Below are 14,220 nucleotides of genomic sequence, written 5' to 3'. Positions count from 1 at the left end.
TAGCAAAACAAATTACATTAAATATAGTGTCAAAATTACTCTCTTCTGAACTACGCATTTTTTGAAAGAATCTAACTCATCCTAGAACCATTAAGGGAAGAGTTGAAATTGGTAACATGGTATCTATACCTCATTTAATTAAATATCCACATTGCTGGCCTCCAAAGGTATACATTTATTTGCAAGTAGTTTTGCCTGAAGGGATTTTTGTGTGTTTTTTTTTCCTTAACTCACAGTATCACTGTTCAGAGTTTAGTTCAGCTGGGGTTTGGTTTTTTTTTTTGGTTGGTTGGTTGGTTGGTTGGTGTTTTTTTCCCCTACAGGTAGGAAACTTTATGGTATGCTTAGTTTTAGTGTTGATAGCCACTTTATTTCTTGTTGCAGAAAAAAACCCTTTCTGGAGTTTGTGAGTGAATGGAAAAACACCCCACAAATAGATAATGAGAGGGAAAAACCCTAGAATTAAAATGACACTTGAGGAATGTTAAAATTAAGTACATGAGTCTTGTTTCTCTTAGTAGAATGATTCTGTAGCAAGTGTGACTTAATTGTAGCGAGTGTGACTTAATTCCAGTAAGGGAATTCTGAAGAATTGCTTTCAAAATAACTACATTTGGACAGATTAATATAGAAGACATTAAAACAAATGTTTATTAGCCATTTCCTGAGGGTCACTTTCTCACTCCCTAACCTCATAAAGTATTATTGGTTTTCTTAAGTTTTTACACAAATAGAAAGGTAGATTTTTTTAAAAAAAATTTTTTTTTTCCAAATAACCCTTAAGTAAAACTGAGATTCAAAAGGGTTTCATGGTGATCAGGACAGACAAAAACTAGCCATACTAACCAGGGAAAATTCAGAATAAATTTCACACATACAAACCCCTCCCTACCTGAATCAGCAGAGTTGAATACCTAATAAGCCTCCTTATTTTAGCTGGAGCAGAGCTATTTTGTCTTTTAAGGAATATGGCAGCAATAAATTATATTACAAAGCAATGGAGAAACTTCAGGAAACAGACATATGGGCTTGATCAAAGGCCAGCTCTATGCTCTGAAGCACTTTGCCTTTTTGCTGAAGGAGATCAGGGTGTCACAGAAATTTCAAAGAAGGGGTAAATGGCAGAAAATATTTACTACTCAGGAATGTGCTAAAATTGCCCATAGCTAAAATCTGGCAAACTCTACAAAATTCAATGAAGTTTCGTAAATACTTAGGTATTAAATAGTATGTGTCATCAATAGGTTCCACCGGATCTTGTTTGTTTTATTGGTGTCATTGTACTTTTAAGACGGATCTCCAAGGATATGGATGGGTCTAAATATTCACTTTCATGTTCCAGGCATGAATCTGAAAACCTTTCTCGCAGTACAGCTAGCTCTAAAGAGCCAGAATATTTCTGAAGATCACACTTCACATCTAATATCTTTTACACAAATACAGGGTAAGGGATGGTCAACCTGTGCTGCTAATCCAGTTCACTCTTAATTAGATAGGAAATGGACATTCCTTCATTCACTCTTGAACCCATCTCAAGACTGAATGTTGTCTATCTATGCCTTTGTTTTGGAAGAGTACAAGAAAGGAGGGTAACTGTAACATTTGATTTTCATATAGAACAGGCATCAGAAGTCAGGTAGTGAAAAAGGATGCCAGAATTGCCAGTGTTGTGTTTAAAGCAAACCAAATGGAGGGAAAAAAACCCAAAGCAAACCAAAACCAAAACTCCAACCAAATAAAAAAATCCCAACACATAATTTTGAAATTTTAAGATGTGGATTTTTTCCTACTTTATTTTCTTTTTATTTTTGGTCTAATTTTCTAATTCTATAAATTAAAAAAAATAAAAAAATAATCATAATCTAAAAAGGTCCAACCAGACAACTGAAGCTACAACAAATTTTCCTTATTTCATGACTTGATCACCTCTCTCTATCAGTATCCATAAACTAATTTGCTTAGAAGGATGTTGTATGCTCCCCACCTTCAAATATCAGCTTCATGTTATTTAAATAAAATATTAATTTTCTTTTGAACAACCCAGTTCAAATGCTGCTCTTTTCTGCAGTAATGCATTTGGTGTAAGTGTACTCAAATATTCACTATTAGTGACTTTGGACATCTGTTTTAAGGAATCAGGTCCATAAAAATTTTTGCAGTTGGATATACAAGTCGGTATGTGTTGTTTCAAAGTGCAGTGGCCTTAATGATTGAGCTTGCCTACAAGTAGAGTACCAATAATGAGTTTCTCCCATAGACATAAGCCTAGTAATTTGTTAAACTCGAAGAAAGTATTTGTTGCCCTGCGTAAAAGACAGCAGCCTCGGTTATAATTTCTAGACCTCCAATATGGAAAGACTCTTTAGAAAATAACCTTTCATTACTGAGGAATTTTTTTCTTTGCTTATAGCAAGGGGTTTTTTTTGTGGGTTTTTTTTGTTTGTTTGTTTGGGTTTTTTTAATATTTTTTTTTTTCCTATTTCTCTTCTATTTGATGTATGGCATTTCTAAGGATGAAAGAAGTATGATCTGTAGCAGGCTTTTTTTCACCCAAGGCAGAAAAAACTTCTAGGCTTAATGATTTACCAAACATCTCCAGTGCTAATTAGACCTGTTTTCCTTAAAATCCTTAAGAAAACCTTCTAATTTACTGTATTGAAATAGACTTTTTAAAATTTTTTATCTCATTCTGGAATTTATTTCTAAATTTGCCTTCAATTGGTGGTAGCATTGTGGTAGCACATGGTAATACTATGACAGACACAAAAATTTTGACAGGAAACAAACTGTACTAGGGAGGTTTTTGTCTGAAAACAAAAATTATGAACAAATATTTATACGTCAAAGAAGCCAGAAGTAAGAACCATGCTCTCTCACAATGAAGAAAATACTTTAAAAGCTTTTGCAGAGAGATTCATTGATGGAGACCACAGAAAATCAGGCAGCTGCAAGTTTTTATTGTCAGTTTTGTAACTTCAAATCTGCAAGTTTTTATTTTCTGTTTTGTAACTTCAAGTCCTCTCAATTCACCATTGTTTCCAGTCACTAGCCCTGGAAGCTCCTAAAGGGACAGGATGTGATTCATTCTTTCTTAACCATCATTATAAATTCAAAGTACTACTTCCACTCCTGTTTTTCACTTTGTTATTTGACTTACTGGAGGAGTCCTCAGGATGCACAAGACTAGAGGAAGTGTGAAAACATTTTTTTCCTCTCTCTCAGCAAAATATTTCTTGATGGTAATGGTTAATGCCAGTAAGACTTGGCTTACTTTATCATTGTTGATGACTTTTCTGAAAACATACTATATTCTGTAAAATTACTTCCTGAGACCATTTTCTGGTATGCATTTATGATGTAAAGGATCTGGAATTGCTGAACTTATAAAACAACAGAACTTCCCTGGTGAAACCAAATTTTCTCTTTTCCTTAATTTGGAAGAAAGGTATATAATCTCTGTGCTCATGTGATTTGTATAAATTATGGAAATGGTTAATTATGTTGAGTAACAAATTGTTAGTTTTTGGCGCAGTCTTATTAGCAGATTAAATTGCTATAAGGACCTAAAGTAATATATGTACTTGAATGTCTCTAAGGCTGCCTTGGGGATCCTTGTTTTGTATTTCAGTGATGGGGATGCATATCTCAGGATAACAAGTTGTGAAGACCAGATCAGGTTGTAGATACCTATAAGTGTTGGGTGTCAAGTATAATAGGAGCCAGGCCTTGTGATTTTGAAAATTGTATGTGATACTGCAGAAAGTTGAGATGACACACGCTGCAACTTTGCAGGATGTTGTTGCTGTCCTTTAATTTCTTAATCTTGTGTTGTTTAAAATGTTATCACTCATCATGAGTCTGTACATATTACTTTCCCCCCCAAAAAAAACAAGCCAGCCAGAGAGGCCCTGATAGGATGCAATCCTGCTCTGGCATATGCAGTTGGGTGGGGACAAAAGATATTCTGTATAATCTACAGAGCTAGCTATCTTTAGAAACTCTTTCCTTCTGGCATCCAGAAAATTTCTAGCTACAATGTGAGAAAATGTGTTGCCAGATAATTAAAGTCACAATATGTGATGCATTGTAGCCGTATGTGTTGTAGGTGTTATAATTTTCCCCAGAAGCATGAAACATGCTGCTTCTCCAAGAAAGAGCCGTAAGAGCTTCCCACAGTGAAATTGCAGGTGAGATGCAGGTAGAGTTCTACCTGCTACAAAATTAAAATTGTGGGGTTTTTTTCTGTTTTCTTGTTTTTCCAGTCCTAGAAGTGACTCTTAAAATGTTGTTCTCTATCCACAGTGCAGTGGCTCCTAGACAGGTTATACAGGTTTATTCACTGTAGCTGATGTAATTATCTAGAAGAATAGAATCATAGGATGGAATATTTGTTCATCTCTAATAAGTTACACATTTTATTTTACATTCAGGATAAGAAGATTCTGCATCTGGTTATTTGCATCCTTAATTTTTGCATATTTGAAGATACTACTTATATGTATAAGTGATGGATACATGCAGCATGCGGTGTCCTGTTCATAATTAACTCTAAAAATGTCTTTTTATTGCTTCTGACCATTTGAAATCTGAAAGAAAAAGTATAAAGCTCTTTCAGAATCCTCTGCTTTTGTAGTTTAAAAGGAACACCAAAGCCTGCGAACTCTCTTTCTAAATACAAAACAGCACTTTCAGGGAAAGTGAATAGTGCTTTCGTCCTCTAACAGTATCAGGTGTCCAGGATTCTGAGCTCTTTGCTTTTTGTGATTCAGCAGGACCTGCAGAATCATGATGGATGGCTGAAGCACTGTCCGCTCTTTCCTCCATATGTCTTGTTGATTGCATTGAGGTTCAGTTAGCACAGTCAAGGACTAGATATATAATACACTAGCACACAGCTGAACATATAGCTATGAAGATGAATAGTGGTTTTTAACTTCCCTTAATAAGACAAATGAGTGAAATCTTCCTGGCTTGCACCTATTAATTGACACTTATTGATCCAGCACAAAAGACTGCATTGCATGTGGTCTTTTCAACAACTGTCTGATTTTTCTTATTGTTAGAAAAGTGATGCAGAAAAATGACTGACCAGGAATGAACTATCAGTGATATGCACAGGCAATGAACATATTGACATATAGATTAAATGGTATCCTTGTACTGTGGGAACCGTACTCTTCAGTTTAATCAGAAAAGGTAAATAGTAACAATGTTCTTCTTCTTACATTATAATTATTAATCAGAATAGTCCGAGACAATGAAAGCATTGTTGATGGTGACAATATGAGGCAGTCACTGAATACTATATTTTTTTAACATCTCAGTTTTACATGAGAAATAAAATATTTTTTTTTTTTTTTTTTTTTTTTTCTTTCCCCCTTAATTCTACTATGGTAAAACTCAGGAGCTTCATTCATGACCCAAGGCTAAAAAGCTACAGTTCAATCAATTGGACTGGCTGTTCAGGAATTGATGACTGCTTATCTGCAACTGTAGACTTGTCAGTTGAACTACCCTTAAATTATTTTTATGACTGTTTCTTGTGAGTAGCTATTGAACCTTGGTCTTGTCCTTGAGGTAGAGAGGTCAGCACCTCTTCTCTTGTCTGTTTTGGTCTTGTTTTATCTGCTTCTCTGTGGGTAAAAAGAAGTACAAAATAAACAAAATGGGGGGGATCCCTTTGAGGGGGAAAAGACAAAAAGATTCCTTTCCTTCCCTACTATTATAAGCCCAAAAGCCTACATCATGTTTTAAAAGCTCTCATATTTTGAAAGGGGCCGCTGCTTGTGTCTTAGCCCACTAGTAGAGCAGATAAAATGGTTGAGATTGAGTGAAAGGTCTTGAGTCAATGATTCTACTCCTGGGTAAATGGGGTATTAGCATTAGCTACTCATCTTCTGCATCTTCACAGCCATGCTCCTTCTTTTCCCTGACTCAGTGAAACTCGTGTTCTTTTCTGCACAGTTGCTTAGTTTCCACAGGGGCAATGGAGCGTGACTGTTAGTCGAATTAGGCTTGATTGTTACGGAGCTGTTGTGAAAGGCATGAAGCATCTCAGGTGAAAAAGGATTTGAAACAGAGCTGCTAACCTCTGGGATAAATGTTCTGACAAGTAGGTGCAGTCCTGCATGTTTTATGAGTTCTATTTGGAAGAGTACTTTCAACAGTAGGTGAATATGCCTGTTAAGCAAGAGATATTCAGTCAAATATATATATTAAATCATTGCCATATTATAAATCTAGATTTATAATTCTAATCCCTTTGGAGTAAATTAGACTTAATTATGATTTCAGCTCCAAATTGCTGCAACAATATTGTTTTTCTAAAAGGTTTGTTCCTTAAAATGCTGCTTGTTTTGTAAAGTAAGTTGTAGATGACAGGTTCCATTAAAATGACTTTAATAGTTACTTTATGACCACTTGTTAGCATGAAGAATTCTGACACTGCTTTTACAGTGAGAAGAGATTTGCACTGAAATGATGCTCAATTCATTTGAAGATAGCTTTTTAATTTTTTTTAAATTAAAATGTAATTAAAAAATGTGTTTTCCTAATAGTTTTAGCCAAAGTCAACGTTAATTCTATATGAAAAGCCACATTTCAACTGAAGCTTGAGAGGGTTTTTAAAATTTAAAATCCTAATTTTTTAAAGAATAAAACCCAAAAGTTTTAATGGAAAATTTACAGAAAAAAAAACCAAAACATGTTATATAAACTCTTTGAATAGTCTGGCAAATCTTATAGTGGAAACATTTTCTGTGAAGATGAGAATTCTAAAACCACAATGAATCTCTAAATGCTTGTAACAGTGTTAAATATTAGTATTAGAATCTGCCACTCTCATACAAAATCCTATCCAAACAGTATTAAAATAACTGAAGAAGACAGACTTCTATAGATTTAAATGTTGTGGGGGGTTTTTTTGGACTGCAACTGGGATTTTTTTGATCTGTTATTTGTGAGCACATAGTTTATTTCTCCCAAAAGACATCAGCACATCAAACTACTTAAGCAGTATTCAGGTTCTGCTGTGGGAGATGGGTGGTTATGTCAGGTATGTGTGGAAATCAGATGTTTTGAATTGACTTGTTCTGAAGTTTTTCAAAAGCCTTTTCTAATTTGTACGTCAGGTTTTGTTTACAAAATGGAGATTGTCATCTTGGTATTCTCCCTTACATGCTTCAGTGCAGGTCCATGGCATGTGTGTGTGGGTTTCATATTCGTTCTTTCTCTGAGATTCAGAGCAAGGATTTGAATTGCAATGTGCAGATCTCATCCACTGAATTGGGGATCCATGTAGCGTTTCTAAGCTTTTCCAAATTGTAGGTATGTGATTTGTTTTTCATTAGATTGCCTTGAAACCTACAAACAAATCTGACTTTATGCTGTCATAGAAAATAACTGATTGATGCCAACAGGCTGACTATATTTTGTCCTGAAAAATAGGTTGTGGAATCCTTTAAATTGCTACAAAAAGGGATGTCAGCAGAGCTGGCTTAAGAGAAACCACCCTGAATGGATAAATATGATCCTGATACTTTTCACATGTACTGAATTCAGAGAGATGGTGTCATAAGGAGTGGAATGGAGAGCAGCTCCATTTTTCTATCAATGTTAATAAAGAAAAAATTGCATGAAATACTTGATAATGTATTGTTACAGGATGCTGAAACACAGAAGTGTGCTTGATAAGTGATTTCTTTCATGGCAGGGAACATTTATGCTCCATCAAAATGTTACCCTTACAATTGCTACAGTGCAACACAATTGCCTTTCTGGATCTCTAGAAAGCTAAAGAAAATAAAACAAAGGACACTGCATTAGTTTGCTTAACTGCCAGCTAATTCCTTCCTAGGGGTGATTAGACACAACAAATGTGTCTACAGCATCTGTTGAAGTTGTCCTAAAATTAGTGTGAACACGAGATTTTCCTATATTCCGTGCTGTATGTTTCAGATGTGACCTCAGTGAATGGTCAATCAGATCAGGTTTTGTGCAGACCAGTACATGTGTGCAACAGCCCTGACAGGTTCAAGATGTTTCAGAGTAACAGCCAAATTGGTTGGATGGCATCCAGGTGCCAGTTTATTACACCTTGAATACACCTGGTGTATTTGCATGTGGCCAAGAAAAGATATGAGTGGAGCAAAGTGAGGGAAGCCACAGCCTCTTCTCTGCCTTGAGGCAGGAACAGTTCGATGGAGATCATGTGAAGCAGTGCTGCAGAGGAGTATCTTTTCATTATGGTGGCATTACATGCTTTGTCAGGCAGTGAGGAAAGCTCTTCAAGCTGGTAGCCACATCATTCATAATCTGTGGATGAGTAAGGGGTTTAAGATATTGTCAAGTTTGTAAATTTTCCACTACTAAATTGACTCAGGAAATACCTTAAAGCAGGTCTATCAGTGCAGGCAGAAATAACTTTAAAACCATGTTAAAATGTAATGAAAATCTTATGAGGCAAAATACATCAAACTCTAGTAAAAATGGGGGATACGCCATGATCCAAGTGCTTGATTTATCTTTTTCTTTTTTCATTTAGATTTTTGTAAACCAAAAATCTTTTAGCTCTCTTTGCTGCATCAGTTTAAATGCAGTCACGAGAAAGGAACAGAAACATTTTTGCACAATCAGATATCAGTATGTGTTCCAGTGACTTCTGGACATGTGCATCTATTTGATTTTACTTATATTTACTGTCTCTTGTTTACCTGAAAAAGTATTTTCAGCACTTTTGAATCACTGTGTCAGTATATCTGTTGTCTTTGAAGTTTTTAAAAAATCAACAAGAGTAAGTATAACTGTAGTTTACTTAGGAGCCTTAATAGGAAATCAAGCAGTCTGTTGTAGTCAAAAGAACCTCTCCAAATCCAAAGGACAGGTGAAATACCTTTAAAAAATACCTTTTGGAAAAAATGTGTGGGTTTTTTTGTTTGGGTTTTTTATTTATTTATTTATTTTTATTTTTTTCTAGAGAAGTTCCTTGCTTAGGGTTTGGAAACTAAGTAGCTCTTAATGATGAAAAATTGTAAATTAATTCAGTATGTACTTGAATACCAGTCAGTTATTTGGTCTTTTAGTTCACTACTTTTTTCATTGAGTCATCTTCTTTGTTAAGTGATAGTCTTTTACAGTCAAGTTGAATTTTTTATAACATAACATCAATAACTCAGTACTTTCAAAAGGGGAAAAATAGCCTAAAAATATCCCACTGTAAATGTCAGTCTTTCTTAATGCCTTTTTTTTTTCTTTTCCCCTCCTCTGGGATCATAAGACATGATTAATGGCTACATTGTCTCCTTGTTGTTCACAGGGAGAAAACCCTGAATGGACTGACAAATACCTAGTCATCTCTGAGACATGGTTTGAATTTTGGGTGTAGATAGAAACTGCAACACAGAATTATCTGCCAACATCTTGGCCTATAAACTGCAAAAACAGTTGAGAGAGGAGTTTGAAAGAGTCTGATATCTCCAACTGTAAACAAGAAAACAGATTTATCTAGATTGGAAAAGAAGAAGATGGTTTTAATATAGTTAGCCTTTCAAGTAATAATCTAAAGAAACAACCTGCTTGGGTGCAGTAGGTGAGGCAATCTGGGGCTTTTAGTGATTTGTGTTGCATTGTAAATTTGGATATCTGGATCAAAACGCTCGTTGTGTCAAATTTCAGTGAAGAACAATAGGAAAGAAGTATTGCATAATTTGAATGCTTTTTTATTGACAAAGAAAGGCAGTATTTAGAAAGAATACTCTTCCTAACAGTTTCAAGAAGCTGTTTTCACAGTCTTTTAGAAGTGTCACATTAACACTTAGTGAATGACAATATGAGCAGATTACTATTCGTGGGTGTTAACCTGATGAATGCTGACCCAAACTAATTAATACATAGATACACTAAACATCTGTGGGAGCAAAGTTAATTACCCAGTTGATAGGTTTGACATCAAAAGATTTGAATTATACTGTCATGATCAGTGAAGCAGCTGATACACTGTAAGATACCATCATCTTACACCTCTTCATATTGTCTGTGACCTTTTTGTAAGGAGAAAAATACATGAGAAAATATTTCATAATTATTTCTCCTTCTTGTAGTGGTAGAGAGAGTTTAGGTTGGCATTGAATATGTATGAAACTATGGTCTAGATCACCATGCTTATGGCAATATTAGATAGTACTTTGCATTAGCAGTGTGGAATATAAAATGGAATTTACATCAGAGATCATGCATATGCTTAGTTATCAGCGATGACATTGCTAGAGGACAATATGAATATCTGAGCAAAGTTTATAATTACTAATATTATTTTGACTGTATTTGGAACTTAAAATTTTTCCAATTCATTTTTGAGCCCTAGACCTCCAACAGTTAACTTCATGTACTGACTCCATTTGTGGTGTCCTAGCCGCTCTTCATCATCTTCCCCTGTATAAATTTCTTCATTACATTTCATAATTGTAACATGAATTAAAAACACAAAAAACCAAAAAAACCCCACCCAAATGTACCTTGAAACCAGGATTTTTAAGCATTCGCAGTGCGAATTATGAAAGCCTTCTGAGAGCACATAATGTACTTATGCAGATTAAACAAGTTCTCAGAGGGATTCCTGCAAGTTAAAAGACATATAGAGATAAAATTTAAAGGCTGCACGGTCAGTTTCAAATTAAATTTAAATTGCTTTCAAAATTTTAAACCCCCTCCTTTGTTTCTCTTTCTAGAAGTCTAGTTATCTCATATGATCTCTAATTGCATGTGTTTCCTTCAAGATATAGTACATTAGGAATTAGACTTTTTCAGGTGAAATCACTTTTGGATTTGCATTGCCTGAGAAGATGAATGACCTTTGATACTTGCTTTCATCGACTCATTCTAACGACAGTATGGCCGGGTATTCAGCCTATTCCTGTTGTAGATCTCTCTGTCACTTTTCATACTAATCTAATAACATGGCAGGAGGCCTACACTGCAGTAAAATATTGAAATAAAATATTACTCTTCCTGTAGCGAAAAGAAAGGTGCAACATTTTACCCTTGACTGACCCAAGTAAATAGATATATTGAACAGAAAGCAGTTTAGAAGACTTGATCTTATACAAATATTTATTGTAAACTGAGGAGAAAAATAACGACAACTTTTACGTAACTGGTTTATTCTGAAGTGTTAGGTATTGTTTGTGTTTTTTTTTTTTTTTATTATTTAGTAGTACACAATGTCTTATAATTGTTAAAATATAATACTTGATTGACTTACAGGATGTACAAAACAAAGTTCCCTCACAGAAGATTTGTTTTGTTACTATTTGCATATATGAATGTTTAAATCTTAAAATATTTTGTTTTATTCATGTTTGGAAATTGGCATATCTTCATATATTATCTCCTACAAAGCCCTTTTCCCATGGTATCTTTCCTACAGGAGTGTTTTCTGGTCCAATAACAAGAATCTGTCTCAAGACATTTAAGAAAAATAATTCTAATTAGTATTTGAAAGAAAGTGAGGAACTGTCATGAACCTTTCCTATAACTAGCCTGTTAATCTGGTAGTAGAGCAATTGCCAGTCTAACAGCTAAAAGAATTCAAGAAAATAATGAATGGTTAGAAACTTACTTTATTTTTTTGAAACTGGGGGTGTGATAGCAAGATTGGGACTTGTAATGATGACAGACAGAACATATTTTCCTCTGTTAATGGTATCTTCATAGAGCCTTCATATATGAATGTCATAGGCAGGTTTACCCACTCATTCACATGCTATATTCACAGGAGAGACGGGAGCTCACGTGCCTGACAGATCTTTTGTTTTATTTTTCCAGTGACAGAGTTTATGTAGCTGACGAGTCAGCTTTCTTTAAGTCTGGAGGAAAAAAAATAAAGTTGTGATGAAGAATCTTTGCACAGAAGTACTCTCTTCAGGTGATGAATTGGACTAAAAGAGCAAAAACTTAGAAACACAATCTGGATAATGAGTTGTTTTAAGCTTCCCAAAGATTAATTTTTGAAATTGGGGGAGTTTTTTTAGGAAAATTATTCCTGCTGTTTTAATCAGAATGACAAAAAGAAAGGTCTTTATTTTGAAACAAAAATACATATACGAATATACTAATACCATATTTGTAATGTCGAATCAACTTGAAATAATTTCCATTCTTACTTAGATAATCTTGCAAAGAATGAGGAAAACATGGAAACCCTCTTTCTGGTAATATGAAGTTACTGTTCAATTTTTTTTAACAAAGAACGACAGCTTTCCTTGAATGTATGAAGATTTAAAAAGAGGTATATGACCTTTTCATGTGTGGTCAGATGGTGTTAAATTGTGTGATACAATTCTGAGTTTTTAATATTTTTTTTTCACTAGATTTAAAAGTGGCAAAAAATCTCATTGGTTTTCTAAAGACTAGAATTTCTCACTATCCATTTCTTGAATTTCCTACTGAAATAGATTGTTATTTTTTTTAATTCTGCATCAAAAGGGAGAGTTTTTCTTAATCACATGAATTTTACAGTTATTATCTTTATTAATGTGCTTTATAATGTTCAATATTACTATATGATTAATGGATTAAATGTATCTATCAGAGGTGTAAGCATGTGCACAACATTAATTGCTACCTTTGTAAAAATTATAATAAAGTCTTCTTATAAGCGACTATAGTGTATCCAAGCACAGTCAGAACTTATATAATATTTTAATATACTATAATTATTTTTTTTTCCTTTTCTATTGTCTATGAGTAGGATGTACCTGAAAAGAAGTCTCCAACATGTAACAGTTAGATAATTAGAGGAGAGTGGATTCTTTTTTTTTTTTCCTCACCCACTCATCCATCCAGGTTTTAACTATGTTCTGTGGTTTCAGAAATTCAGTGATATTAAATTATCTTTAGTTAAAAAAAAAGAAAAAAAAAAAAAAGCAGTAGTTATTTAAAGCTATCACTTCCTCCTCCAGGGGAAAAAAAAAAAAAAAAAGAAAAAGTGGTTAAGAAATTAATGGATGTTTGCCTGACGTTATCAAACATCTTCAACACTGAAGTACATGGTTCTGCACTACACTAAATTGCTTTGTCTCCTTTAACAAATAAAATCAGCAACCAAAATATCATCTTAAGTACCTACAGTCACAAAGAAAAGGGAAGAGTCAAATAATTAGAAATCTATCCTCCAACAAAAAAGTAATTATCCAATAATTGAATACAAATGTTGCACACCTATCTGAGAGACCAGTATGTTCATGTATTCCAGCTTCTCCATATAGACAGGTAAATCAAGTCTGGATGCACAGAACTGAAAGATATGGCAGAAATCAGAAGAACCCTGTAGTCATGACATGAGATAGAGACTCTGCAAGAGGTTTCCTTTTGCAGCTGCACTACTGTATTGTCAACAAAATAAACATAAGGTCTATGGGATGACTATTTCCAGTTTAATACTTGTCATATTACTTATTTATCAAATTGTACGCGGCATAAGGACATCTCTGCAGCTACAGAGGACAAGATGTATTGTGCAGAGCTTCCATTTCTGCTTCACAGGTTAGTTCTGAAGAGAAAGAATAGGGAAAGCTTAATATGGAAAGGATATTCCGTATTATGAATGCCAAATGGAAACATATGACTTAAAATTTTTGCTTGACTAGTACACTGTTCATGCTGATTCTGCTTACCCTTTTTGGGATAGTCCTAAGGTCACTTTACTGGAATAACTCTCAGGCTCATGCCTGCTTAGGCTCGCTGATTGGTAAAAACATGCACTATCTACTGTCATTGTTCATTTTTTTGTTGTTGTTAGTGGTGGTGGTTTTTGTTTTTTTTTTTGTAAATTCCTCATTGCCTTTTTTCTTTTGCTGATGAAACACATAGCAGAAGTTTTAGGCAGCTGAGAGACATATGCAGAATAACAGATACTAATGTAAAAAATTAGCTTACTGCACTGACAATCTAACCAGGAAATATGAAAAAGGAACTACAGACATTTGATTCTAAATCTGCATCTTTCACAAATAAAGCAAGAAGACAGTTCTTAACCTAAAGTCTTGTTTTTGTGCAATTCTTTTGGTTATTTGTTAAAGTTTTCTTTTTACTCATTCCTTCTATTCTCATTATTCAGCTCAATGCTATTTTCACATTACTCAGTATCAGCAAGTTGTCCAACACCCTTCTCAACCCCCTTAAACTCTTTCAGATGAATAGATTGCATTTATATGAATGACTTCT

The sequence above is a fragment of the Athene noctua genome, chromosome 2, assembly GCF_965140245.1.
Source record: "Athene noctua chromosome 2, bAthNoc1.hap1.1, whole genome shotgun sequence".
Classification (NCBI taxonomy): Eukaryota; Metazoa; Chordata; class Aves; order Strigiformes; family Strigidae; genus Athene; species Athene noctua.
Note: the sequence above shows the minus strand (reverse complement) of the source record.